A 27,325-nucleotide genomic window follows, 5' to 3' on the forward strand; every position below is an offset into this window, starting at 1 on the left:
CTTTTAACATTTTAATTTGTTTTAATAGCATATTGACAGCATTGTTTTCTTTCAGAAATCCACTTAATTTTCTTTACCCTATTACTGAAATGGTAATTGACAAAAACAAGCTACATTGTCACCAGAAGAGCAATGCAAAATGTACAATTGATATTTCAAAATCATCTTTCCAGCTTGAATTTCAATGATGCATTGGGGCAACGATTTTGTGAGAAACATCTTCACCCTTAAAGAAAGATTTTCTTAACTTCTTACCTGTGTGCTGATTAGATATCACCTGGTTTTCACATTAAACAGATTCCCACTTGAGAAAGCAGCAAGGATGCAGTTAGGTTTATGTTTCCTGGTGTCAACCTGTATTATTTCAGTGGACATTGTAATGAGGATGCATCTTGCTGCCTTTCCAATGAAGCAAGTTTTAATCAGTAATAGGTGAAAAACCATTCCTACAAAGGTGTTAATCAGAGACTTGGCTTTGTGGACACTTTTCATAGAGCAAATGTGTTAGCATAAAAATAAAGCCATAACATGGAGAGCTGATTAATCACTCAATTGGATTTCTCTGCCTGCATAATTTTTTTCTCTACAACCCCATGCTAAATTGTGCTTCCTGTTTTTTATAAAATGACTTCATCAAATCTGACTCTGATTGCATCAGAGAAGGCCAGGTACCCTACACTATAAGAGGTGGTTTGAAATTTTGACTTGTCTACTTAAAGATCACCAAAATTTGATCACACGGTCAATAACATTCCTGGGTGGGATTGAACCACCAACCTTTAGGTTAACAGCCGAATGCGCTTACCGATTGCGCCACAGAGACAGCTTGCAAAAGCATGTACTGACAAAGGCTAAAAAGCATTCATCTAGAAAGTTTCCTAGAAAAAGGTTAAAAAGGCAATAATCTGGAGAGTTTTGCAAGATTTTTCTTCCATTGACCAATGAAGAAACACATTGGTACTTTCACATGATGAAGGAGTACTTCAGGATCTCTTAAACTTACATGAGCAGCAGAGTGGCGCAGCGGAAGCGTGCTGGGCCCATAACCCAGAGGTCGATGGATCGAAACCATCCTCTGCTATGTGCACTTATTTTTTTGTTAATTAAATTCTTCCAAAACTGGGATTGATATTTTGACTCTTTTATTTTTACCTAAAGTACAGTAACTTTTAACATTTTAATTTGTTTCAATAGTATATTGACAGCATTGTTATCTTTCAGAAATCCACTTAATTTTCTTTACCCTATTACTGAAATGGTAATTGACAAAAACAAGCTTCATTGTCACCAGAAGAGCAATGCAAAATGTGCAATTGATATTTCAAAATCATCTTTCCAGCTTGAATTTCAATGATGCATTGGGGCAACGATTTTGTGAGAAACATCTTCACCCTTAAAGAAAGATTTTCTTAACTTCTTACCTGTGTGCTGATTAGATATCACCTGGTTTTCACATTAAACAGATTCCCACTTGAGAAAGCAGCAAGGATGCAGTTAGGTTTATGTTTCCTGGTGTCAACCTGTATTATTTCAGTGGACATTGTAATGAGGATGCATCTTGCTGCCTTTCCAATGAAGCAAGTTTTAATCAGTAATAGGTGAAAAACCATTCCTACAAAGGTGTTAATCAGAGACTTGGCTTTGTGGACACTTTTCAGAGAGCAAATGTGTTAGCATAAAAATAAAGCCATAAAATGGAGAGCTGATTAATCACTCAATTGGATTTCTCTGCCTGCATAATTTTTTTCTCTGCAACCCCATGCTAAATTGTGCTTCCTGTTTTTTATAAAATGACTTCATCAAATCTGACTCTGATTGCATCAGAGAAGGCCAGGTACCCTACACTATAAGAGGTGGTTTGAAATTTTGACTTGTCTACTTAAAGATCACCAAAATTTGATCACACGGTCAATAACATTCCTGGGTGGGATTGAACCACCAACCTTTAGGTTAACAGCCGAATGCGCTTACCGATTGCGCCACAGAGACAGCTTGCAAAAGCATGTACTGACAAAGGCTAAAAAGCATTCATCTAGAAAGTTTCCTAGAAAAAGGTTAAAAAGGCAATAGTCTGGAGAGTTTTGCAAGATTTTTCTTCCATTGACCAACTAAGAAACACATTGGTACTTTCACATAATGAGTGAGTACTTCAGGATCTCTGACACTAACATGAGCAGCAGAGTGGCGCAGCGGAAGCGTGCTGGGCCCATAACCCAGAGGTCGATGGATCGAAACCATCCTCTGCTATGTGCACTTATTTTTTGGTTAATTAAATTCTTCCAAAACTGGGATTGATATTTTGACTCTTTTATTTTTACTTAAAGTACAATAACTTTTAACATTTTAATTTGTTTTAATAGTATATTGACAGCATTGTTTTCTTTCAGAAATCCACTTAATTTTCTTTACTCTATTACTGAAATTGTAATTGACAAAAACAAGCTATATTGTCACCAGAAGAGCAATGCAAAATGTACAATTGATATTTCAAAATCATCTTTCCAGCTTGAATTTCAATGATGCATTGGGGCAACGATTTTGTGAGAAACATCTTCACCCTTAAAGAAAGATTTTCTTAACTTCTTACCTGTGTGCTGATTAGATATCACCTGGTTTTCACATTAAACAGATTCCCACTTGAGAAAGCAGCAAGGATGCAGTGAGGTTTATGTTTCCTGGTGTCAACCTGTATTATTTCAGTGGACATTGTAATGAGGATGCATCTTGCTGCCTTTCCAATGAAGCAAGTTTTAATCAGTAATAGGTGAAAAACCATTCCTACAAAGGTGTTAATCAGAGACTTGGCTTTGTGGACACTTTTCAGAGAGCAAATGTGTTAGCATAAAAATAAAGCCATAAAATGGAGAGCTGATTAATCACTCAATTGGATTTCTCTGCCTGCATAATTTTTTTTCTCTGCAACCCCATGCTAAATTGTGCTTCCTGTTTTTTATAAAATGACTTAATCAAATCTGACTCTGGTTGCATCAGAGAAGGCCAGATACCCTACACTATAAGAGGTGGTTTGAAATTTTGACTTGTCTACTTAAAGATCACCAAAATTTGATCACACGGTCATTAACATTCCTGGGTGGGATTGAACCACCAACCTTTAGGTTAACAGCCGAACGCGCTAACAGATTGCACCACAGAGACAGCTTGCAAAAGCTTGTACTGACAAAGGCTAAAAAGCATTCATCTAGAAAGTTTCCTAGAAAAAGGTTAAAAAGGCAATAATCTGGAGAGTTTTGCAAGATTTTTCTTCCATTGACCAACGAAGAAACACATTGGTACTTTCACATAATGAGTAAGTACTTCAGGATCTCTGACACTAACATGAGCAGCAGAGTGGCGCAGCGGAAGCGTGCTGGGCCCATAACCCAGAGGTCGATGGATCGAAACCATCCTCTGCTATGTGCACTTATTTTTTGGTTAATTAAATTCTTCCAAAACTGGGATTGATATTTTGACTCTTTTATTTTTAATTAAAGTACAATAACTTTTAACATTTTAATTTGTTTTAATAGTATATTGACAGCATTGTTTTCTTTCAGAAATCCACTTAATTTTCTTTACCCTATTACTGAAATGGTAATTGACAAAAACAAGCTATATTGTCACCAGAAGAGCAATGCAAAATGTACAATTGATATTTCAAAATCATCTTTCCATCTTGAATTTCAATGATGCATTGGGGCAACGATTTTGTGAGAAACATCTTCACCCTTAAAGAAAGATTTTCTTAACTTCTTACCTGTGTGCTGATTAGATATCACCTGGCTTTCACATTAAACAGATTCCCACTTGAGAAAGCAGCAAGGATGCAGTGAGGTTTATGTTTCCTGGTGTCAACCTGTATTATTTCAGTGGACATTGTAATGAGGATGCATCTTGCTGCCTTTCCAATGAAGCAAGTTTTAATCAGTAATAGGTGAAAAACCATTCCTACAAAGGTGTTAATCAGAGACTTGGCTTTGTGGACACTTTTCAGAGAGCAAATGTGTTAGCATAAAAATAAAGCCATAAAATGGAGAGCTGATTAATCACTCAATTGGATTTCTCTGCCAGCATAATTTTTTTCTCTGCAACCCCATGCTAAATTGTGCTTCCTGTTTTTTATAAAATGACTTCATCAAATCTGACTCTGATTGCATCAGAGAAGGCCAGGTACCCTACACTATAAGAGGTGGTTTGAAATTTTGACTTGTCTACTTAAAGATCACCAAAATTTGATCACACGGTCAATAACATTCCTGGGTGGGATTGAACCACCAGCCTTTAGGTTAACAGCCGAATGCGCTTACCGATTGCGCCACAGAGACAGCTTGCAAAAGCATGTACTGACAAAGGCTAAAAAGCATTCATCTAGAAAGTTTCCTAGAAAAAGGTTAAAAAGGCAATAATCTGGAGAGTTTTGCAAGATTTTTCTTCCATTGACCAATGAAGAAACACATTGGTACTTTCACATGATGAAGGAGTACTTCAGGATCTCTTAAACTTACATGAGCAGCAGAGTGGCGCAGCGGAAGCGTGCTGGGCCCATAACCCAGAGGTCGATGGATCGAAACCATCCTCTGCTATGTGCACTTATTTTTTTGTTAATTAAATTCTTCCAAAACTGGGATTGATATTTTGACTCTTTTATTTTTACCTAAAGTACAGTAACTTTTAACATTTTAATTTGTTTCAATAGTATATTGACAGCATTGTTTTCTTTCAGAAATCCACTTAATTTTCTTTACCCTATTACTGAAATGGTAATTGACAAAAACAAGCTACATTGTCACCAGAAGAGCAATGCAAAATGTACAATTGATATTTCAAAATCATCTTTCCAGCTTGAATTTCAATGATGCATTGGGGCAACGATTTTGTGAGAAACATCTTCACCCTTAAAGAAAGATTTTCTTAACTTCTTACCTGTGTGCTGATTAGATATCACCTGGTTTTCACATTAAACAGATTCCCACTTGAGAAAGCAGCAAGGATGCAGTTAGGTTTATGTTTCCTGGTGTCAACCTGTATTATTTCAGTGGACATTGTAATGAGGATGCATCTTGCTGCCTTTCCAATGAAGCAAGTTTTAATCAGTAATAGGTGAAAAACCATTCCTACAAAGGTGTTAATCAGAGACTTGGCTTTGTGGACACTTTTCAGAGAGCAAATGTGTTAGCATAAAAATAAAGCCATAAAATGGAGAGCTGATTAATCACTCAATTGGATTTCTCTGCCTGCATAATTTTTTTCTCTGCAACCCCATGCTAAATTGTGCTTCCTGTTTTTTATAAAATGACTTCATCAAATCTGACTCTGATTGCATCAGAGAAGGCCAGGTACCCTACACTATAAGAGGTGGTTTGAAATTTTGACTTGTCTACTTAAAGATCACCAAAATTTGATCACACGGTCAATAACATTCCTGGGTGGGATTGAACCACCAACCTTTAGGTTAACAGCCGAATGCGCTTACCGATTGCGCCACAGAGACAGCTTGCAAAAGCATGTACTGACAAAGGCTAAAAAGCATTCATCTAGAAAGTTTCCTAGAAAAAGGTTAAAAAGGCAATAGTCTGGAGAGTTTTGCAAGATTTTTCTTCCATTGACCAACTAAGAAACACATTGGTACTTTCACATAATGAGTGAGTACTTCAGGATCTCTGACACTAACATGAGCAGCAGAGTGGCGCAGCGGAAGCGTGCTGGGCCCATAACCCAGAGGTCGATGGATCGAAACCATCCTCTGCTATGTGCACTTATTTTTTGGTTAATTAAATTCTTCCAAAACTGGGATTGATATTTTGACTCTTTTATTTTTACTTAAAGTACAATAACTTTTAACATTTTAATTTGTTTTAATAGTATATTGACAGCATTGTTTTCTTTCAGAAATCCACTTAATTTTCTTTACTCTATTACTGAAATTGTAATTGACAAAAACAAGCTATATTGTCACCAGAAGAGCAATGCAAAATGTACAATTGATATTTCAAAATCATCTTTCCAGCTTGAATTTCAATGATGCATTGGGGCAACGATTTTGTGAGAAACATCTTCACCCTTAAAGAAAGATTTTCTTAACTTCTTACCTGTGTGCTGATTAGATATCACCTGGTTTTCACATTAAACAGATTCCCACTTGAGAAAGCAGCAAGGATGCAGTGAGGTTTATGTTTCCTGGTGTCAACCTGTATTATTTCAGTGGACATTGTAATGAGGATGCATCTTGCTGCCTTTCCAATGAAGCAAGTTTTAATCAGTAATAGGTGAAAAACCATTCCTACAAAGGTGTTAATCAGAGACTTGGCTTTGTGGACACTTTTCAGAGAGCAAATGTGTTAGCATAAAAATAAAGCCATAAAATGGAGAGCTGATTAATCACTCAATTGGATTTCTCTGCCTGCATAATTTTTTTTCTCTGCAACCCCATGCTAAATTGTGCTTCCTGTTTTTTATAAAATGACTTAATCAAATCTGACTCTGGTTGCATCAGAGAAGGCCAGATACCCTACACTATAAGAGGTGGTTTGAAATTTTGACTTGTCTACTTAAAGATCACCAAAATTTGATCACACGGTCAATAACATTCCTGGATGGGATTGAACCACCAACCTTTAGGTTAACAGCCGAACGCGCTAACAGATTGCACCACAGAGACAGCTTGCAAAAGCTTGTACTGACAAAGGCTAAAAAGCATTCATCTAGAAAGTTTCCTAGAAAAAGGTTAAAAAGGCAATAATCTGGAGAGTTTTGCAAGATTTTTCTTCCATTGACCAACGAAGAAACACATTGGTACTTTCACATAATGAGTAAGTACTTCAGGATCTCTGACACTAACATGAGCAGCAGAGTGGCGCAGCGGAAGCGTGCTGGGCCCATAACCCAGAGGTCGATGGATCGAAACCATCCTCTGCTATGTGTACTTATTTTTTTGTTAATTAAATTCTTCCAAAACTGGGATTGATATTTTGACTCTTTTATTTTTACCTAAAGTACAATAACTTTTAACATTTTAATTTGTTTTAATAGCATATTGACAGCATTGTTTTCTTTCAGAAATCCACTTAATTTTCTTTACCCTATTACTGAAATGGTAATTGACAAAAACAAGCTACATTGTCACCAGAAGAGCAATGCAAAATGTACAATTGATATTTCAAAATCATCTTTCCAGCTTGAAATTCAATGATGCATTGGGGTAACGATTTTGTGAGAAACATCTTCACCCTTAAAGAAAGATTTTCTTAACTTCTTACCTGTGTGCTGATTAGATATCACCTGGTTTTCACATTAAACAGATTCCCACTTGAGAAAGCAGCAAGGATGCAGTGAGGTTTATGTTTCCTGGTGTCAACCTGTATTATTTCAGTGGACATTGTAATGAGGATGCATCTTGCTGCCTTTCCAATGAAGCAAGTTTTAATCAGTAATAGGTGAAATACCATTCCTACAAAGGTGTTAATCAGAGACTTGACTTTGTGGACACTTTTCAGAGAGCAAATGTGTTAGCATAAAAATAAAGCCATAAAATGGAGAGCTGATTAATCACTCAATTGGATTTCTCTGCCTGCATAATTTTTTTTCTCTGCAACCCCATGCTAAATTGTGCTTTCTGTTTTTTATAAAATGACTTCATCAAATCTGACTCTGATTGCATCAGAGAAGGCCAGGTACCCTACACTATAAGAGGTGGTTTGAAATTTTGACTTGTCTACTTAAAGATCACCAAAATTTGATCACACGGTCAATAACATCCCTGGGTGGGATTGAACAACCAACCTTTAGGTAAACAGCCGAATGCGCTTACCGATTGCACCACAGAGACAGCTTGCAAAAGCAAGTACTGACAAAGGCTAAAAAGCATTCATCTAGAAAGTTTCCTAGAAAAAGGTTAAAAAGGCAATAATCTGGAGAGTTTTGCAAGATTTTTCTTCCATTGACCAACGAAGAAACACATTGGTACTTTCACATAATGAGTAAGTACTTCAGGATCTCTGACACTAACATGAGCAGCAGAGTGGCGCAGCGGAAGCGTGCTGGGCCCATAACCCAGAGGTCGATGGATCGAAACCATCCTCTGCTATGTGCACTTATTTTTTGGTTAATTAAATTCTTCCAAAACTGGGATTGATATTTTGACTCTTTTATTTTTACTTAAAGTACAATAACTTTTAACATTTTAATTTGTTTTAATAGTATATTGACAGCATTGTTTTCTTTCAGAAATCCACTTAATTTTCTTTACCCTATTACTGAAATGGTAATTGACAAAAACAAGCTATATTGTCACCAGAAGAGCAATGCAAAATGTACAATTGATATTTCAAAATCATCTTTCCATCTTGAATTTCAATGATGCATTGGGGCAACGATTTTGTGAGAAACATCTTCACCCTTAAAGAAAGATTTTCTTAACTTCTTACCTGTGTGCTGATTAGATATCACCTGGCTTTCACATTAAACAGATTCCCACTTGAGAAAGCAGCAAGGATGCAGTGAGGTTTATGTTTCCTGGTGTCAACCTGTATTATTTCAGTGGACATTGTAATGAGGATGCATCTTGCTGCCTTTCCAATGAAGCAAGTTTTAATCAGTAATAGGTGAAAAACCATTCCTACAAAGGTGTTAATCAGAGACTTGGCTTTGTGGACACTTTTCAGAGAGCAAATGTGTTAGCATAAAAATAAAGCCATAAAATGGAGAGCTGATTAATCACTCAATTGGATTTCTCTGCCTGCATAATTTTTTTTCTCTGCATCCCCATGCTAAATTGTGCTTCCTGTTTTTTATAAAATGACTTAATCAAATCTGACTCTGATTGCATCAGAGAAGGCCAGATACCCTACACTATAAGAGGTGGTTTGTAATTTTGACTTGTCTACTTAAAGATCACCAAAATTTGATCACACGGTCAATTACGTCCCTGGGTGGGATTAAACCACCATCCTTTCGGTTAACAGCCGAACGCGCTAACAGATTGCATCACAGAGACAGCTTGCAAAAGCTTGTACTGACAAAGGCTAAAAAGCATTCATCTAGAAAGTTTCCTAGAAAAAGGTTAAAAAGGCAATAATCTGGAGAGTTTTGCAAGATTTTTCTTCCATTGACCAATGAAGAAACACATTGGTACTTTTACATGATGAAGGAGTACTTCAGGATCTCTTAAACTTACATGAGCAGCAGAGTGGCGCAGCGGAAGCGTGCTGGGCCCATAACCCAGAGATCGATGGATCGAAACCATCCTCTGCTATGTGCACTTATTTTTTTGTTAATTAAATTCTTCCAAAACTGGGATTGATATTTTGACTCTTTTATTTTTACCTAAAGTACAATAACTTTTAACATTTTAATTTGTTTTAATAGCATATTGACAGCATTGTTTTCTTTCAGAAATCAACTTAATTTTCTTTACCCTATTACTGAAATGGTAATTGACAAAAACAAGCTACATTGTCACCAGAAGAGCAATGCAAAATGTACAATTGATATTTCAAAATCATCTTTCCAGCTTGAAATTCAATGATGCATTGGGGCAACGATTTTGTGAGAAACATCTTCACCCTTAAAGAAAGATTTTCTTAACTTCTTACCTGTGTGCTGATTAGATATCACCTGGTTTTCACATTAAACAGATTCCCACTTGAGAAAGCAGCAAGGATGCAGTGAGGTTTATGTTTCCTGGTGTCAACCTGTATTATTTCAGTGGACATTGTAATGAGGATGCATCTTGCTGCCTTTCCAATGAAGCAAGTTTTAATCAGTAATAGGTGAAATACCATTCCTACAAAGGTGTTAATCAGAGACTTGACTTTGTGGACACTTTTCAGAGAGCAAATGTGTTAGCATAAAAATAAAGCCATAAAATGGAGAGCTGATTAATCACTCAATTGGATTTCTCTGCCTGCATAATTTTTTTTCTCTGCAACCCCATGCTAAATTGTGCTTTCTGTTTTTTATAAAATGACTTCATCAAATCTGACTCTGATTGCATCAGAGAAGGCCAGGTACCCTACACTATAAGAGGTGGTTTGAAATTTTGACTTGTCTACTTAAAGATCACCAAAATTTGATCACACGGTCAATAACATCCCTGGGTGGGATTGAACAACCAACCTTTAGGTAAACAGCCGAATGCGCTTACCGATTGCACCACAGAGACAGCTTGCAAAAGCAAGTACTGACAAAGGCTAAAAAGCATTCATCTAGAAAGTTTCCTAGAAAAAGGTTAAAAAGGCAATAATCTGGAGAGTTTTGCAAGATTTTTCTTCCATTGACCAACGAAGAAACACATTGGTACTTTCACATAATGAGTAAGTACTTCAGGATCTCTGACACTAACATGAGCAGCAGAGTGGCGCAGCGGAAGCGTGCTGGGCTCATAACCCAGAGGTCGATGGATCGAAACCATCCTCTGCTATGTGCACTTATTTTTTGGTTAATTAAATTCTTCCAAAACTGGGATTGATATTTTGACTCTTTTATTTTTACTTAAAGTACAATAACTTTTAACATTTTAATTTGTTTTAATAGTATATTGACAGCATTGTTTTCTTTCAGAAATCCACTTAATTTTCTTTACCCTATTACTGAAATGGTAATTGACAAAAACAAGCTATATTGTCACCAGAAGAGCAATGCAAAATGTACAATTGATATTTCAAAATCATCTTTCCATCTTGAATTTCAATGATGCATTGGGGCAACGATTTTGTGAGAAACATCTTCACCCTTAAAGAAAGATTTTCTTAACTTCTTACCTGTGTGCTGATTAGATATCACCTGGCTTTCACATTAAACAGATTCCCACTTGAGAAAGCAGCAAGGATGCAGTGAGGTTTATGTTTCCTGGTGTCAACCTGTATTATTTCAGTGGACATTGTAATGAGGATGCATCTTGCTGCCTTTCCAATGAAGCAAGTTTTAATCAGTAATAGGTGAAAAACCATTCCTACAAAGGTGTTAATCAGAGACTTGGCTTTGTGGACACTTTTCAGAGAGCAAATGTGTTAGCATAAAAATAAAGCCATAAAATGGAGAGCTGATTAATCACTCAATTGGATTTCTCTGCCTGCATAATTTTTTTTCTCTGCATCCCCATGCTAAATTGTGCTTCCTGTTTTTTATAAAATGACTTAATCAAATCTGACTCTGATTGCATCAGAGAAGGCCAGATACCCTACACTATAAGAGGTGGTTTGTAATTTTGACTTGTCTACTTAAAGATCACCAAAATTTGATCACACGGTCAATTACGTCCCTGGGTGGGATTAAACCACCATCCTTTCGGTTAACAGCCGAACGCGCTAACAGATTGCATCACAGAGACAGCTTGCAAAAGCTTGTACTGACAAAGGCTAAAAAGCATTCATCTAGAAAGTTTCCTAGAAAAAGGTTAAAAAGGCAATAATCTGGAGAGTTTTGCAAGATTTTTCTTCCATTGACCAATGAAGAAACACATTGGTACTTTTACATGATGAAGGAGTACTTCAGGATCTCTTAAACTTACATGAGCAGCAGAGTGGCGCAGCGGAAGCGTGCTGGGCCCATAACCCAGAGATCGATGGATCGAAACCATCCTCTGCTATGTGCACTTATTTTTTTGTTAATTAAATTCTTCCAAAACTGGGATTGATATTTTGACTCTTTTATTTTTACCTAAAGTACAATAACTTTTAACATTTTAATTTGTTTTAATAGCATATTGACAGCATTGCTTTCTTTCAGAAATCCACTTAATTTTCTTTACCCTATTACTGAAATGGTAATTGACAAAAACAAGCTACATTGTCACCAGAAGAGCAATGCAAAATGTACAATTGATATTTCAAAATCATCTTTCCAGCTTGAATTTCAATGATGCATTGGGGCAACGATTTTGTGAGAAACATCTTCACCCTTAAAGAAAGATTTTCTTAACTTCTTACCTGTGTGCTGATTAGATATCACCTGGTTTTCACATTAAACAGATTCCCACTTGAGAAAGCAGCAAGGATGCAGTGAGGTTTACGTTTCCTGGTGTCAACCTGTATTATTTCAGTGGACATTGTAATGAGGATGCATCTTGCTGCCTTTCCAATGAAGCAAGTTTTAATCAGTAATAGGTGAAAAACCATTCCTACAAAGGTGTTAATCAGAGACTTGGCTTTGTGGACACTTTTCAGAGAGCAAATGTGTTAGCATAAAAATAAAGCCATAAAATGGAGAGCTGATTAATCACTCAATTGGATTTCTCTGCCTGCATAATTTTTTTTCTCTGCAACCCCATGCTAAATTGTGCTTTCCGTTTTTTATAAAATGACTTCATCAAATCTGACTCTGATTGCATCAGAGAAGGCCAGGTACCCTACACTATAAGAGGTGGTTTGAAATTTTGACTTGTCTACTTAAAGATCACCAAAATTTGATCACACGGTCAATAACATTCCTGGGTGGGATTGAACCACCAACCTTTAGGTTAACAGCCGAATGCGCTTACCGATTGCACCACAGAGACAGCTTGCAAAAGCATGTACTGACAAAGGCTAAAAAGCATTCATCTAGAAAGTTTCCTAGAAAAAGGTTAAAAAGGCAATAATCTGGAGAGTTTTGCAAGATTTTTCTTCCATTGACCAACGAAGAAACACATTGGTACTTTCACATAATGAGTAAGTACTTCAGGATCTCTGACCCTAACATGAGCAGCAGAGTGGCGCAGCGGAAGCGTGCTGGGCCCATAACCCAGAGGTCGATGGATCGAAACCATCCTCTGCTATGTGCACTTATTTTTTGGTTAATTAAATTCTTCCAAAACTGGGATTGATATTTTGACTCTTTTATTTTTACTTAAAGTACAATAACTTTTAACATTTTAATTTGTTTTAATAGTATATTGACAGCATTGTTTTCTTTCAGAAATCCACTTAATTTTCTTTACCCTATTACTGAAATGGTAATTGACAAAAACAAGCTATATTGTCACCAGAAGAGCAATGCAAAATGTACAATTGATATTTCAAAATCATCTTTCCATCTTGAATTTCAATGATGCATTGGGGCAACGATTTTGTGAGAAACATCTTCACCCTTAAAGAAAGATTTTCTTAACTTCTTACCTGTGTGCTGATTAGATATCACCTGGCTTTCACATTAAACAGATTCCCACTTGAGAAAGCAGCAAGGATGCAGTGAGGTTTATGTTTCCTGGTGTCAACCTGTATTATTTCAGTGGACATTGTAATGAGGATGCATCTTGCTGCCTTTCCAATGAAGCAAGTTTTAATCAGTAATAGGTGAAAAACCATTCCTACAAAGGTGTTAATCAGAGACTTGGCTTTGTGGACACTTTTCAGAGAGCAAATGTGTTAGCATAAAAATAAAGCCATAAAATGGAGAGCTGATTAATCACTCAATTGGATTTCTCTGCCTGCATAATTTTTTTCTCTGCAACCCCATGCTAAATTGTGCTTCCTGTTTTTTATAAAATGACTTCATCAAATCTGACTCTGATTGCATCAGAGAAGGCCAGGTACCCTACACTATAAGAGGTGGTTTGAAATTTTGACTTGTCTACTTAAAGATCACCAAAATTTGATCACACGGTCAATAACATTTCTGGGTGGGATTGAACCACCAGCCTTTAGGTTAACAGCCGAATGCGCTTACCGATTGCGCCACAGAGACAGCTTGCAAAAGCATGTACTGACAAAGGCTAAAAAGCATTCATCTAGAAAGTTTCCTAGAAAAAGGTTAAAAAGGCAATAGTCTGGAGAGTTTTGCAAGATTTTTCTTCCATTGACCAACTAAGAAACACATTGGTACTTTCACATAATGAGTGAGTACTTCAGGATCTCTGACACTAACATGAGCAGCAGAGTGGCGCAGCGGAAGCGTGCTGGGCCCATAACCCAGAGGTCGATGGATCGAAACCATCCTCTGCTATGTGCACTTATTTTTTGGTTAATTAAATTCTTCCAAAACTGGGATTGATATTTTGACTCTTTTATTTTTACTTAAAGTACAATAACTTTTAACATTTTAATTTGTTTTAATAGTATATTGACAGCATTGTTTTCTTTCAGAAATCCACTTAATTGTCTTTACTCTATTACTGAAATTGTAATTGACAAAAACAAGCTATATTGTCACCAGAAGAGCAATGCAAAATGTACAATTGATATTTCAAAATCATCTTTCCAGCTTGAATTTCAATGATGCATTGGGGCAACGATTTTGTGAGAAACATCTTCACCCTTAAAGAAAGATTTTCTTAACTTCTTACCTGTGTGCTGATTAGATATCACCTGGTTTTCACATTAAACAGATTCCCACTTGAGAAAGCAGCAAGGATGCAGTGAGGTTTATGTTTCCTGGTGTCAACCTGTATTATTTCAGTGGACATTGTAATGAGGATGCATCTTGCTGCCTTTCCAATGAAGCAAGTTTTAATCAGTAATAGGTGAAAAACCATTCCTACAAAGGTGTTAATCAGAGACTTGGCTTTGTGGACACTTTTCAGAGAGCAAATGTGTTAGCATAAAAATAAAGCCATAAAATGGAGAGCTGATTAATCACTCAATTGGATTTCTCTGCCAGCATAATTTTTTTCTCTGCAACCCCATGCTAAATTGTGCTTCCTGTTTTTTATAAAATGACTTCATCAAATCTGACTCTGATTGCATCAGAGAAGGCCAGGTACCCTACACTATAAGAGGTGGTTTGAAATTTTGACTTGTCTACTTAAAGATCACCAAAATTTGATCACACGGTCAATAACATTCCTGGGTGGGATTGAACCACCAGCCTTTAGGTTAACAGCCGAATGCGCTTACCGATTGCGCCACAGAGACAGCTTGCAAAAGCATGTACTGACAAAGGCTAAAAAGCATTCATCTAGAAAGTTTCCTAGAAAAAGGTTAAAAAGGCAATAATCTGGAGAGTTTTGCAAGATTTTTCTTCCATTGACCAATGAAGAAACACATTGGTACTTTCACATGATGAAGGAGTACTTCAGGATCTCTTAAACTTACATGAGCAGCAGAGTGGCGCAGCGGAAGCGTGCTGGGCCCATAACCCAGAGGTCGATGGATCGAAACCATCCTCTGCTATGTGCACTTATTTTTTTGTTAATTAAATTCTTCCAAAACTGGGATTGATATTTTGACTCTTTTATTTTTACCTAAAGTACAGTAACTTTTAACATTTTAATTTGTTTCAATAGTATATTGACAGCATTGTTTTCTTTCAGAAATCCACTTAATTTTCTTTACCCTATTACTGAAATGGTAATTGACAAAAACAAGCTACATTGTCACCAGAAGAGCAATGCAAAATGTACAATTGATATTTCAAAATCATCTTTCCAGCTTGAATTTCAATGATGCATTGGGGCAACGATTTTGTGAGAAACATCTTCACCCTTAAAGAAAGATTTTCTTAACTTCTTACCTGTGTGCTGATTAGATATCACCTGGTTTTCACATTAAACAGATTCCCACTTGAGAAAGCAGCAAGGATGCAGTTAGGTTTATGTTTCCTGGTGTCAACCTGTATTATTTCAGTGGACATTGTAATGAGGATGCATCTTGCTGCCTTTCCAATGAAGCAAGTTTTAATCAGTAATAGGTGAAAAACCATTCCTACAAAGGTGTTAATCAGAGACTTGGCTTTGTGGACACTTTTCAGAGAGCAAATGTGTTAGCATAAAAATAAAGCCATAAAATGGAGAGCTGATTAATCACTCAATTGGATTTCTCTGCCTGCATAATTTTTTTTCTCTGCAACCCCATGCTAAATTGTGCTTCCTGTTTTTTATAAAATGACTTCATCAAATCTGACTCTGATTGCATCAGAGAAGGCCAGATACCCTACACTATAAGAGGTGGTTTGAAATTTTGACTTGTCTACTTAAAGATCACCAAAATTTGATCACACGGTCAATAACATTCCTGGGTGGGATTGAACCACCAACCTTTAGGTTAACAGCCGAATGCGCTTACCGATTGCGCCACAGAGACAGCTTGCAAAAGCATGTACTGACAAAGGCTAAAAAGCATTCATCTAGAAAGTTTTCTAGAAAAAGGTTAAAAAGGCAATAATCTGGAGAGTTTTGCAAGATTTTTCTTCCATTGACCAATGAAGAAACACATTGGTACTTTCACATGATGAGTGAGTACTTCAGGATCTCTGACACTAACATGAGCAGCAGAGTGGCGCAGCGGAAGAGTGCTGGGCCCATAACCCAGAGGTCGATGGATCGAAACCATCCTCTGCTATGTGCACTTATTTTTTGGTTAATTAAATTCTTCCAAAACTGGGATTGATATTTTGACTCTTTTATTTTTACTTAAAGTACAATAACTTTTAACATTTTAATTTGTTTTAATAGTATATTGACAGCATTGTTTTCTTTCAGAAATCCACTTAATTTTCTTTACCCTATTACTGAAATGGTAATTGACAAAAACAAGCTATATTGTCACCAGAAGAGCAATGCAAAATGTACAATTGATATTTCAAAATCATCTTTCCAGCTTGAATTTCAATGATGCATTGGGGCAACGATTTTGTGAGAAACATCTTCACCCTTAAAGAAAGATTTTCTTAACTTCTTACCTGTGTGCTGATTAGATATCACCTGGTTTTCACATTAAACAGATTCCCACTTGAGAAAGCAGCAAGGATGCAGTGAGGTTTATGTTTCCTGGTGTCAACCTGTATTATTTCAGTGGACATTGTAATGAGGATGCATCTTGCTGCCTTTCCAATGAAGCAAGTTTTAATCAGTAATAGGTGAAAAACCATTCCTACAAAGGTGTTAATCAGAGACTTGGCTTTGTGGACACTTTTCAGAGAGCAAATGTGTTAGCATAAAAATAAAGCCATAAAATGGAGAGCTGATTAATCACTCAATTGGATTTCTCTGCCTGCATAATTTTTTTTCTCTGCATCCCCATGCTAAATTGTGCTTCCTGTTTTTTATAAAATGACTTAATCAAATCTGACTCTGATTGCATCAGAGAAGGCCAGATACCCTACACTATAAGAGGTGGTTTGAAATTTTGACTTGTCTACTTAAAGATCACCAAAATTTGATCACACGGTCAATTACGTCCCTGGGTGGGATTAAACCACCAACCTTTCGGTTAACAGCCGAACGCGCTAACAGATTGCACCACAGAGACAGCTTGCAAAAGCTTGTACTGACAAAGGCTAAAAAGCATTCATCCAGAAAGTTTCCTAGAAAAAGGTTAAAAAGGCAATAATCTGGAGAGTTTTGCAAGATTTTTCTTCCATTGACCAATGAAGAAACACATTGGTACTTTCACATGATGAAGGAGTACTTCAGGATCTCTTAAACTTACATGAGCAGCAGCGTGGCGCAGCGGAAGCGTGCTGGGCCCATAACCCAGAGGTCGATGGATCGAAACCATCCTCTGCTATGTGCACTTATTTTTTTGTTAATTAAATTCTTCCAAAACTGGGATTGATATTTTGACTCTTTTATTTTTACCTAAAGTACAGTAACTTTTAACATTTTAATTTGTTTTAATAGTATATTGACAGCATTGTTTTCTTTCAGAAATCCACTTAATTTTCTTTACCCTATTACTGAAATGGTAATTGACAAAAACAAGCTACATTGTCACCAGAAGAGCAATGCAAAATGTACAATTGATATTTCAAAATCATCTTTCCAGCTTGAATTTCAATGATGCATTGGGGCAACGATTTTGTGAGAAACATCTTCACCCTTAAAGAAAGATTTTCTTAACTTCTTACCTGTGTGCTGATTAGATATCACCTGGTTTTCACATTAAACAGATTCCCACTTGAAAAAGCAGCAAGGATGCAGTTAGGTTTATGTTTCCTGGTGTCAACCTGTATTATTTCAGTGGACATTGTAATGAGGATGCATCTTGCTGCCTTTCCAATGAAGCAAGTTTTAATCAGTAATAGGTGAAAAACCATTCCTACAAAGGTGTTAATCAGAGACTTGGCTTTGTGGACACTTTTCATAGAGCAAATGTGTTAGCATAAAAATAAAGCCATAACATGGAGAGCTGATTAATCACTCAATTGGATTTCTCTGCCTGCATAATTTTTTTCTCTACAACCCCATGCTAAATTGTGCTTCCTGTTTTTTATAAAATGACTTCATCAAATCTGATTGCATCAGAGAAGGCCAGGTACCCTACACTATAAGAGGTGGTTTGAAATTTTGACTTGTCTACTTAAAGATCACCAAAATTTGATCACACGGTCAATAACATTCCTTGGTGGGATTGAACCACCAACCTTTAGGTTAACAGCCGAATGCGCTTACCGATTGCGCCACAGAGACAGCTTGCAAAAGCATGTACTGACAAAGGCTAAAAAGCATTCATCTAGAAAGTTTCCTAGAAAAAGGTTAAAAAGGCAATAATCTGGAGAGTTTTGCAAGATTTTTCTTCCATTGACCAATGAAGAAACACATTGGTACTTTCACATGATGAAGGAGTACTTCAGGATCTCTTAAACTTACATGAGCAGCAGAGTGGCGCAGCGGAAGCGTGCTGGGCCCATAACCCAGAGGTCGATGGATCGAAACCATCCTCTGCTATGTGCACTTATTTTTTTGTTAATTAAATTCTTCCAAAACTGGGATTGATATTTTGACTCTTTTATTTTTACCTAAAGTACAGTAACTTTTAACATTTTAATTTGTTTCAATAGTATATTGACAGCATTGTTTTCTTTCAGAAATCCACTTAATTTTCTTTACCCTATTACTGAAATGGTAATTGACAAAAACAAGCTACATTGTCACCAGAAGAGCAATGCAAAATGTACAATTGATATTTCAAAATCATCTTTCCAGCTTGAATTTCAATGATGCATTGGGGCAACGATTTTGTGAGAAACATCTTCACCCTTAAAGAAAGATTTTCTTAACTTCTTACCTGTGTGCTGATTAGATATCACCTGGTTTTCACATTAAACAGACTCCCACTTGAGAAAGCAGCAAGGATGCAGTGAGGTTTATGTTTCCTGGTGTCAACCTGTATTATTTCAGTGGACATTGTAATGAGGATGCATCTTGCTGCCTTTCCAATGAAGCAAGTTTTAATCAGTAATAGGTGAAAAACCATTCCTACAAAGGTGTTAATCAGAGACTTGGCTTTGTGGACACTTTTCAGAGAGCAAATGTGTTAGCATAAAAATAAAGCCATAAAATGGAGAGCTGATTAATCACTCAATTGGATTTCTCTGCCTGCATAATTTTTTTTCTCTGCAACCCCATGCTAAATTGTGCTTCCTGTTTTTTATAAAATGACTTAATCAAATCTGACTCTGGTTGCATCAGAGAAGGCCAGATACCCTACACTATAAGAGGTGGTTTGAAATTTTGACTTGTCTACTTAAAGATCACCAAAATTTGATCACACGGTCAATAACATTCCTGGGTGGGATTGAACCACCAACCTTTAGGTTAACAGCCGAACGCGCTAACAGATTGCACCACAGAGACAGCTTGCAAAAGCTTGTACTGACAAAGGCTAAAAAGCATTCATCTAGAAAGTTTCCTAGAAAAAGGTTAAAAAGGCAATAATCTGGAGAGTTTTGCAAGATTTTTCTTCCATTGACCAATGAAGAAACACATTGGTACTTTCACATGATGAAGGAGTACTTCAGGATCTCTTAAACTTACATGAGCAGCAGAGTGGCGCAGCGGAAGCGTGCTGGGCCCATAACCCAGAGGTCGATGGATCGAAACCATCCTCTGCTATGTGTACTTCTTTTTTTGTTAATTAAATTCTTCCAAAACTGGGATTGATATTTTGACTCTTTTATTTTTACCTAAAGTACAATAACTTTTAACATTTTAATTTGTTTTAATAGCATATTGACAGCATTGTTTTCTTTCAGAAATCCACTTAATTTTCTTTACCCTATTACTGAAATGGTAATTGACAAAAACAAGCTACATTGTCACCAGAAGAGCAATGCAAAATGTACAATTGATATTTCAAAATCATCTTTCCAGCTTGAAATTCAATGATGCATTGGGGCAACGATTTTGTGAGAAACATCTTCACCCTTAAAGAAAGATTTTCTTAACTTCTTACCTGTGTGCTGATTAGATATCACCTGGTTTTCACATTAAACAGATTCCCACTTGAGAAAGCAGCAAGGATGCAGTGAGGTTTATGTTTCCTGGTGTCAACCTGTATTATTTCAGTTGACATTGTAATGAGGATGCATCTTGCTGCCTTTCCAATGAAGCAAGTTTTAATCAGTAATAGGTGAAATACCATTCCTACAAAGGTGTTAATCAGAGACTTGACTTTGTGGACACTTTTCAGAGAGCAAATGTGTTAGCATAAAAATAAAGCCATAAAATGGAGAGCTGATTAATCACTCAATTGGATTTCTCTGCCTGCATAATTTTTTTTCTCTGCAACCCCATGCTAAATTGTGCTTTCTGTTTTTTATAAAATGACTTCATCAAATCTGACTCTGATTGCATCAGAGAAGGCCAGGTACCCTACACTATAAGAGGTGGTTTGAAATTTTGACTTGTCTACTTAAAGATCACCAAAATTTGATCACACGGTCAATAACATCCCTGGGTGGGATTGAACAACCAAACTTTAGGTAAACAGCCGAATGCGCTTACCGATTGCACCACAGAGACAGCTTGTAAAAGCAAGTACTGACAAAGGCTAAAAAGCATTCATCTAGAAAGTTTCCTAGAAAAAGGTTAAAAAGGCAATAATCTGGAGAGTTTTGCAAGATTTTTCTTCCATTGACCAACGAAGAAACACATTGGTACTTTCACATAATGAGTAAGTACTTCAGGATCTCTGACACTAACATGAGCAGCAGAGTGGCGCAGCGGAAGCGTGCTGGGCCCATAACCCAGAGGTCGATGGATCGAAACCATCCTCTGCTATGTGCACTTATTTTTTTGTTAATTAAATTCTTCCAAAACTGGGATTGATATTTTGACTCTTTTATTTTTACCTAAAGTACAATAACTTTTAACATTTTAATTTGTTTTAATAGCATATTGACAGCATTGCTTTCTTTCAGAAATCCACTTAATTTTCTTTACCCTATTACTGAAATGGTAATTGACAAAAACAAGCTACATTGTCACCAGAAGAGCAATGCAAAATGTACAATTGATATTTCAAAATCATCTTTCCAGCTTGAATTTCAATGATGCATTGGGGCAACGATTTTGTGAGAAACATCTTCACCCTTAAAGAAAGATTTTCTTAACTTCTTACCTGTGTGCTGATTAGATATCACCTGGTTTTCACATTAAACAGATTCCCACTTGAGAAAGCAGCAAGGATGCAGTGAGGTTTATGTTTCCTGGTGTCAACCTGTATTATTTCAGTGGACATTGTAATGAGGATGCATCTTGCTGCCTTTCCAATGAAGCAAGTTTTAATCAGTAATAGGTGAAAAACCATTCCTACAAAGGTGTTAATCAGAGACTTGGCTTTGTGGACACTTTTCAGAGAGCAAATGTGTTAGCATAAAAATAAAGCCATAAAATGGAGAGCTGATTAATCACTCAATTGGATTTCTCTGCCTGCATAATTTTTTTTCTCTGCAACCCCATGCTAAATTGTGCTTTCTGTTTTTTATAAAATGACTTCATCAAATCTGACTCTGATTGCATCAGAGAAGGCCAGGTACCCTACACTATAAGAGGTGGTTTGAAATTTTGACTTGTCTACTTAAAGATCACCAAAATTTGATCACACGGTCAATAACATTCCTGGGTGGGATTGAACCACCAACCTTTAGGTTAACAGCCGAATGCGCTTACCGATTGCACCACAGAGACAGCTTGCAAAAGCATGTACTGACAAAGGCTAAAAAGCATTCATCTAGAAAGTTTCCTAGAAAAAGGTTAAAAAGGCAATAATCTGGAGAGTTTTGCAAGATTTTTCTTCCATTGACCAACGAAGAAACACATTGGTACTTTCACATAATGAGTAAGTACTTCAGGATCTCTGACCCTAACATGAGCAGCAGAGTGGCGCAGCGGAAGCGTGCTGGGCCCATAACCCAGAGGTCGATGGATCGAAACCATCCTCTGCTATGTGCACTTATTTTTTTGTTAATTAAATTCTTCCAAAACTGGGATTGATATTTTGACTCTTTTATTTTTACCTAAAGTACAATAACTTTTAACATTTTAATTTGTTTTAATAGCATATTGACAGCATTGTTTTCTTTCAGAAATCCACTTAATTTTCTTTACCCTATTACTGAAATGGTAATTGACAAAAACAAGCTACATTGTCACCAGAAGAGCAATGCAAAATGTACAATTGATATTTCAAAATCATCTTTCCAGCTTGAAATTCAATGATGCATTGGGGCAACGATTTTGTGAGAAACATCTTCACCCTTAAAGAAAGATTTTCTTAACTTCTTACCTGTGTGCTGATTAGATATCACCTGGTTTTCACATTAAACAGATTCCCACTTGAGAAAGCAGCAAGGATGCAGTGAGGTTTATGTTTCCTGGTGTCAACCTGTATTATTTCAGTGGACATTGTAATGAGGATGCATCTTGCTGCCTTTCCAATGAAGCAAGTTTTAATCAGTAATAGGTGAAATACCATTCCTACAAAGGTGTTAATCAGAGACTTGACTTTGTGGACACTTTTCAGAGAGCAAATGTGTTAGCATAAAAATAAAGCCATAAAATGGAGAGCTGATTAATCACTCAATTGGATTTCTCTGCCTGCATAATTTTTTTTCTCTGCAACCCCATGCTAAATTGTGCTTTCTGTTTTTTATAAAATGACTTCATCAAATCTGACTCTGATTGCATCAGAGAAGGCCAGGTACCCTACACTATAAGAGGTGGTTTGAAATTTTGACTTGTCTACTTAAAGATCACCAAAATTTGATCACACGGTCAATAACATCCCTGGGTGGGATTGAACAACCAAACTTTAGGTAAACAGCCGAATGCGCTTACCGATTGCACCACAGAGACAGCTTGCAAAAGCAAGTACTGACAAAGGCTAAAAAGCATTCATCTAGAAAGTTTCCTAGAAAAAGGTTAAAAAGGCAATAATCTGGAGAGTTTTGCAAGATTTTTCTTCCATTGACCAACGAAGAAACACATTGGTACTTTCACATAATGAGTAAGTACTTCAGGATCTCTGACACTAACATGAGCAGCAGAGTGGCGCAGCGGAAGCGTGCTGGGCCCATAACCCAGAGGTCGATGGATCGAAACCATCCTCTGCTATGTGCACTTATTTTTTTGTTAATTAAATTCTTCCAAAACTGGGATTGATATTTTGACTCTTTTATTTTTACCTAAAGTACAATAACTTTTAACATTTTAATTTGTTTTAATAGCATATTGACAGCATTGCTTTCTTTCAGAAATCCACTTAATTTTCTTTACCCTATTACTGAAATGGTAATTGACAAAAACAAGCTACATTGTCACCAGAAGAGCAATGCAAAATGTACAATTGATATTTCAAAATCATCTTTCCAGCTTGAATTTCAATGATGCATTGGGGCAACGATTTTGTGAGAAACATCTTCACCCTTAAAGAAAGATTTTCTTAACTTCTTACCTGTGTGCTGATTAGATATCACCTGGTTTTCACATTAAACAGATTCCCACTTGAGAAAGCAGCAAGGATGCAGTGAGGTTTATGTTTCCTGGTGTCAACCTGTATTATTTCAGTGGACATTGTAATGAGGATGCATCTTGCTGCCTTTCCAATGAAGCAAGTTTTAATCAGTAATAGGTGAAAAACCATTCCTACAAAGGTGTTAATCAGAGACTTGGCTTTGTGGACACTTTTCAGAGAGCAAATGTGTTAGCATAAAAATAAAGCCATAAAATGGAGAGCTGATTAATCACTCAATTGGATTTCTCTGCCTGCATAATTTTTTTTCTCTGCAACCCCATGCTAAATTGTGCTTTCTGTTTTTTATAAAATGACTTCATCAAATCTGACTCTGATTGCATCAGAGAAGGCAAGGTACCCTACACTATAAGAGGTGGTTTGAAATTTTGACTTGTCTACTTAAAGATCACCAAAATTTGATCACACGGTCAATAACATTCCTGGGTGGGATTGAACCACCAACCTTTAGGTTAACAGCCGAATGCGCTTACCGATTGCACCACAGAGACAGCTTGCAAAAGCATGTACTGACAAAGGCTAAAAAGCATTCATCTAGAAAGTTTCCTAGAAAAAGGTTAAAAAGGCAATAATCTGGAGAGTTTTGCAAGATTTTTCTTCCATTGACCAACGAAGAAACACATTGGTACTTTCACATAATGAGTAAGTACTTCAGGATCTCTGACCCTAACATGAGCAGCAGAGTGGCGCAGCGGAAGCGTGCTGGGCCCATAACCCAGAGGTCGATGGATCGAAACCATCCTCTGCTATGTGCACTTATTTTTTGGTTAATTAAATTCTTCCAAAACTGGGATTGATATTTTGACTCTTTTATTTTTACTTAAAGTACAATAACTTTTAACATTTTAATTTGTTTTAATAGTATATTGACAGCATTGTTTTCTTTCAGAAATCCACTTAATTTTCTTTACCCTATTACTGAAATGGTAATTGACAAAAACAAGCTATATTGTCACCAGAAGAGCAATGCAAAATGTACAATTGATATTTCAAAATCATCTTTCCATCTTGAATTTCAATGATGCATTGGGGCAACGATTTTGTGAGAAACATCTTCACCCTTAAAGAAAGATTTTCTTAACTTCTTACCTGTGTGCTGATTAGATATCACCTGGCTTTCACATTAAACAGATTCCCACTTGAGAAAGCAGCAAGGATGCAGTGAGGTTTATGTTTCCTGGTGTCAACCTGTATTATTTCAGTGGACATTGTAATGAGGATGCATCTTGCTGCCTTTCCAATGAAGCAAGTTTTAATCAGTAATAGGCGAAAAACCATTCCTACAAAGGTGTTAATCAGAGACTTGGCTTTGTGGACACTTTTCAGAGAGCAAATGTGTTAGCATAAAAATAAAGCTATAAAATGGAGAGCTGATTAATCACTCAATTGGATTTCTCTGCCTGCATAATTTTTTTTCTCTGCATCCCCATGCTAAATTGTGCTTCCTGTTTTTTATAAAATGACTTAATCAAATCTGACTCTGATTGCATCAGAGAAGGCCAGATACCCTACACTATAAGAGGTGGTTTGAAATTTTGACTTGTCTACTTAAAGATCACCAAAATTTGATCACACGGTCAATTACGTCCCTGGGTGGGATTAAACCACCATCCTTTCGGTTAACAGCCGAACGAGCTAACAGATTGCACCACAGAGACAGCTTGCAAAAGCATGTACTGACAAAGGCTAAAAAGCATTCATCTAGAAAGTTTCCTAGAAAAAGGTTAAAAAGGCAATAATCTGGAGAGTTTTGCAAGATTTTTCTTCCATAGACCAACGAAGAAACACATTGGTACTTTCACATAATGAGTAAGTACTCCAGGATCTCTGACACTAACATGAGCAGCAGAGTGGCGCAGCTGAAGCGTGCTGGGCCCATAACCCAGAGGTCGATGGATCGAAACCATCCTCTGCTATGTGCACTTATTTTTTTGTTAATTAAATTCTTCCAAAACTGGGATTGATATTTTGACTCTTTTATTTTTACCTAAAGTACAGTAACTTTTAACATTTTAATTTGTTTTAATAGTATATTGACAGCATTGTTTTCTTTCAGAAATCCACTTAATTTTCTTTACCGTATTACTGAAATGGTAATTGACAAAAACAAGCTACATTGTCACCAGAAGAGCAATGCAAAATGTACAATTGATATTTCAAAATCATCTTTCCAGCTTGAATTTCAATGATGCATTGGGGCAACGATTTTGTGAGAAACATCTTCACCCTTAAAGAAAGATTTTCTTAACTTCTTACCTGTGTGCTGATTAGATATCACCTGGTTTTCACATTAAACAGATTCCCACTTGAGAAAGCAGCAAGGATGCAGTTAGGTTTATGTTTCCTGGTGTCAACCTGTATTATTTCAGTGGACATTGTAATGAGGATGCATCTTGCTGCCTTTCCAATGAAGCAAGTTTTAATCAGTAATAGGTGAAAAACCATTCCTACAAAGGTGTTAATCAGAGACTTGGCTTTGTGGACACTTTTCAGAGAGCAAATGTGTTAGCATAAAAATAAAGCCATAAAATGGAGAGCTGATTAATCACTCAATTGGATTTCTCTGCCTGCATCATTTTTTTCTCTGCAACCCCATGCTAAATTGTGCTTCCTGTTTTTTATAAAATGACTTCATCAAATCTGACTCTGATTGCATCAGAGAAGGCCAGGTACCCTACACTATAAGAGGTGGTTTGAAATTTTGACTTGTCTACTTAAAGATCACCAAAATTTGATCACACGGTCAATAACATTCCTGGGTGGGATTGAACCACCAGCCTTTAGGTTAACAGCCGAATGCGCTTACCGATTGCGCCACAGAGACAGCTTGCAAAAGCATGTACTGACAAAGGCTAAAAAGCATTCATCTAGAAAGTTTCCTAGAAAAAGGTTAAAAAGGCAATAATCTGGAGAGTTTTGCAAGATTTTTCTTCCATTGACCAATGAAGAAACACATTGGTACTTTCACATGATGAAGGAGTACTTCAGGATCTCTTAAACTTACATGAGCAGCAGAGTGGCGCAGCGGAAGCGTGCTGGGCCCATAACCCAGAGGTCGATGGATCGAAACCATCCTCTGCTACGTGCACTTATTTTTTTGTTAATTAAATTCTTCCAAAACTGGGATTGATATTTTGACTCTTTTATTTTTACCTAAAGTACAGTAACTTTTAACATTTTAATTTGTTTTAATAGTATATTGACAGCATTGTTTTCTTTCAGAAATCCACTTAATTTTCTTTACCCTATTACTGAAATGGTAATTGACAAAAACAAGCTACATTGTCACCAGAAGAGCAATGCAAAATGTACAATTGATATTTCAAAATCATCTTTCCAGCTTGAATTTCAATGATGCATTGGGGCAACGATTTTGTGAGAAACATCTTCACCCTTAAAGAAAGATTTTCTTAACTTCTTACCTGTGTGCTGATTAGATATCACCTGGTTTTCACATTAAACAGATTCCCACTTGAGAAAGCAGCAAGGATGCAGTTAGGTTTATGTTTCCTGGTGTCAACCTGTATTATTTCAGTGGACATTGTAATGAGGATGCATCTTGCTGCCTTTCCAATGAAGCAAGTTTTAATCAGTAATAGGTGAAAAACCATTCCTACAAAGGTGTTAATCAGAGACTTGGCTTTGTGGACACTTTTCAGAGAGCA

General features: G+C 36.7%; 18 non-coding genes across 18 annotated transcripts; all 18 read left to right on the plus strand.

Moving 5' to 3' along the window:
- Positions 1-1,009: 1,009 nt before the first annotated feature.
- On the plus strand, positions 1,010-1,081 carry TRNAM-CAU (transfer RNA methionine (anticodon CAU)). The gene has a single exon. It is a non-coding gene; the product is annotated as a tRNA-Met (tRNA).
- Positions 1,082-2,175: 1,094 nt separating this feature from the next.
- TRNAM-CAU (transfer RNA methionine (anticodon CAU)) lies at positions 2,176-2,247 on the plus strand. Its single transcript has one exon. It is a non-coding gene; the product is annotated as a tRNA-Met (tRNA).
- A 1,095-nt stretch (positions 2,248-3,342) lies between these two features.
- TRNAM-CAU (transfer RNA methionine (anticodon CAU)) lies at positions 3,343-3,414 on the plus strand. The gene has a single exon. It is a non-coding gene; the product is annotated as a tRNA-Met (tRNA).
- A 1,094-nt stretch (positions 3,415-4,508) lies between these two features.
- Positions 4,509-4,580, plus strand: TRNAM-CAU (transfer RNA methionine (anticodon CAU)). The gene has a single exon. It is a non-coding gene; the product is annotated as a tRNA-Met (tRNA).
- Positions 4,581-5,674: 1,094 nt separating this feature from the next.
- On the plus strand, positions 5,675-5,746 carry TRNAM-CAU (transfer RNA methionine (anticodon CAU)). The gene has a single exon. It is a non-coding gene; the product is annotated as a tRNA-Met (tRNA).
- A 1,095-nt stretch (positions 5,747-6,841) lies between these two features.
- On the plus strand, positions 6,842-6,913 carry TRNAM-CAU (transfer RNA methionine (anticodon CAU)). The gene has a single exon. It is a non-coding gene; the product is annotated as a tRNA-Met (tRNA).
- A 1,095-nt stretch (positions 6,914-8,008) lies between these two features.
- On the plus strand, positions 8,009-8,080 carry TRNAM-CAU (transfer RNA methionine (anticodon CAU)). The gene has a single exon. It is a non-coding gene; the product is annotated as a tRNA-Met (tRNA).
- Positions 8,081-10,342: 2,262 nt separating this feature from the next.
- On the plus strand, positions 10,343-10,414 carry TRNAM-CAU (transfer RNA methionine (anticodon CAU)). Its single transcript has one exon. It is a non-coding gene; the product is annotated as a tRNA-Met (tRNA).
- Positions 10,415-12,676: 2,262 nt separating this feature from the next.
- TRNAM-CAU (transfer RNA methionine (anticodon CAU)) lies at positions 12,677-12,748 on the plus strand. The gene has a single exon. It is a non-coding gene; the product is annotated as a tRNA-Met (tRNA).
- A 1,094-nt stretch (positions 12,749-13,842) lies between these two features.
- On the plus strand, positions 13,843-13,914 carry TRNAM-CAU (transfer RNA methionine (anticodon CAU)). Its single transcript has one exon. It is a non-coding gene; the product is annotated as a tRNA-Met (tRNA).
- Positions 13,915-15,008: 1,094 nt separating this feature from the next.
- On the plus strand, positions 15,009-15,080 carry TRNAM-CAU (transfer RNA methionine (anticodon CAU)). The gene has a single exon. It is a non-coding gene; the product is annotated as a tRNA-Met (tRNA).
- A 3,422-nt stretch (positions 15,081-18,502) lies between these two features.
- On the plus strand, positions 18,503-18,574 carry TRNAM-CAU (transfer RNA methionine (anticodon CAU)). The gene has a single exon. It is a non-coding gene; the product is annotated as a tRNA-Met (tRNA).
- A 1,095-nt stretch (positions 18,575-19,669) lies between these two features.
- Positions 19,670-19,741, plus strand: TRNAM-CAU (transfer RNA methionine (anticodon CAU)). The gene has a single exon. It is a non-coding gene; the product is annotated as a tRNA-Met (tRNA).
- A 1,095-nt stretch (positions 19,742-20,836) lies between these two features.
- Positions 20,837-20,908, plus strand: TRNAM-CAU (transfer RNA methionine (anticodon CAU)). Its single transcript has one exon. It is a non-coding gene; the product is annotated as a tRNA-Met (tRNA).
- A 1,095-nt stretch (positions 20,909-22,003) lies between these two features.
- TRNAM-CAU (transfer RNA methionine (anticodon CAU)) lies at positions 22,004-22,075 on the plus strand. The gene has a single exon. It is a non-coding gene; the product is annotated as a tRNA-Met (tRNA).
- A 1,095-nt stretch (positions 22,076-23,170) lies between these two features.
- TRNAM-CAU (transfer RNA methionine (anticodon CAU)) lies at positions 23,171-23,242 on the plus strand. The gene has a single exon. It is a non-coding gene; the product is annotated as a tRNA-Met (tRNA).
- Positions 23,243-24,337: 1,095 nt separating this feature from the next.
- Positions 24,338-24,409, plus strand: TRNAM-CAU (transfer RNA methionine (anticodon CAU)). The gene has a single exon. It is a non-coding gene; the product is annotated as a tRNA-Met (tRNA).
- Positions 24,410-26,670: 2,261 nt separating this feature from the next.
- On the plus strand, positions 26,671-26,742 carry TRNAM-CAU (transfer RNA methionine (anticodon CAU)). Its single transcript has one exon. It is a non-coding gene; the product is annotated as a tRNA-Met (tRNA).
- The last annotated feature ends 583 nt before the right edge of the window (positions 26,743-27,325 follow it).

The sequence above is a fragment of the Pseudophryne corroboree genome, chromosome 4, assembly GCF_028390025.1.
Source record: "Pseudophryne corroboree isolate aPseCor3 chromosome 4, aPseCor3.hap2, whole genome shotgun sequence".
Classification (NCBI taxonomy): Eukaryota; Metazoa; Chordata; class Amphibia; order Anura; family Myobatrachidae; genus Pseudophryne; species Pseudophryne corroboree.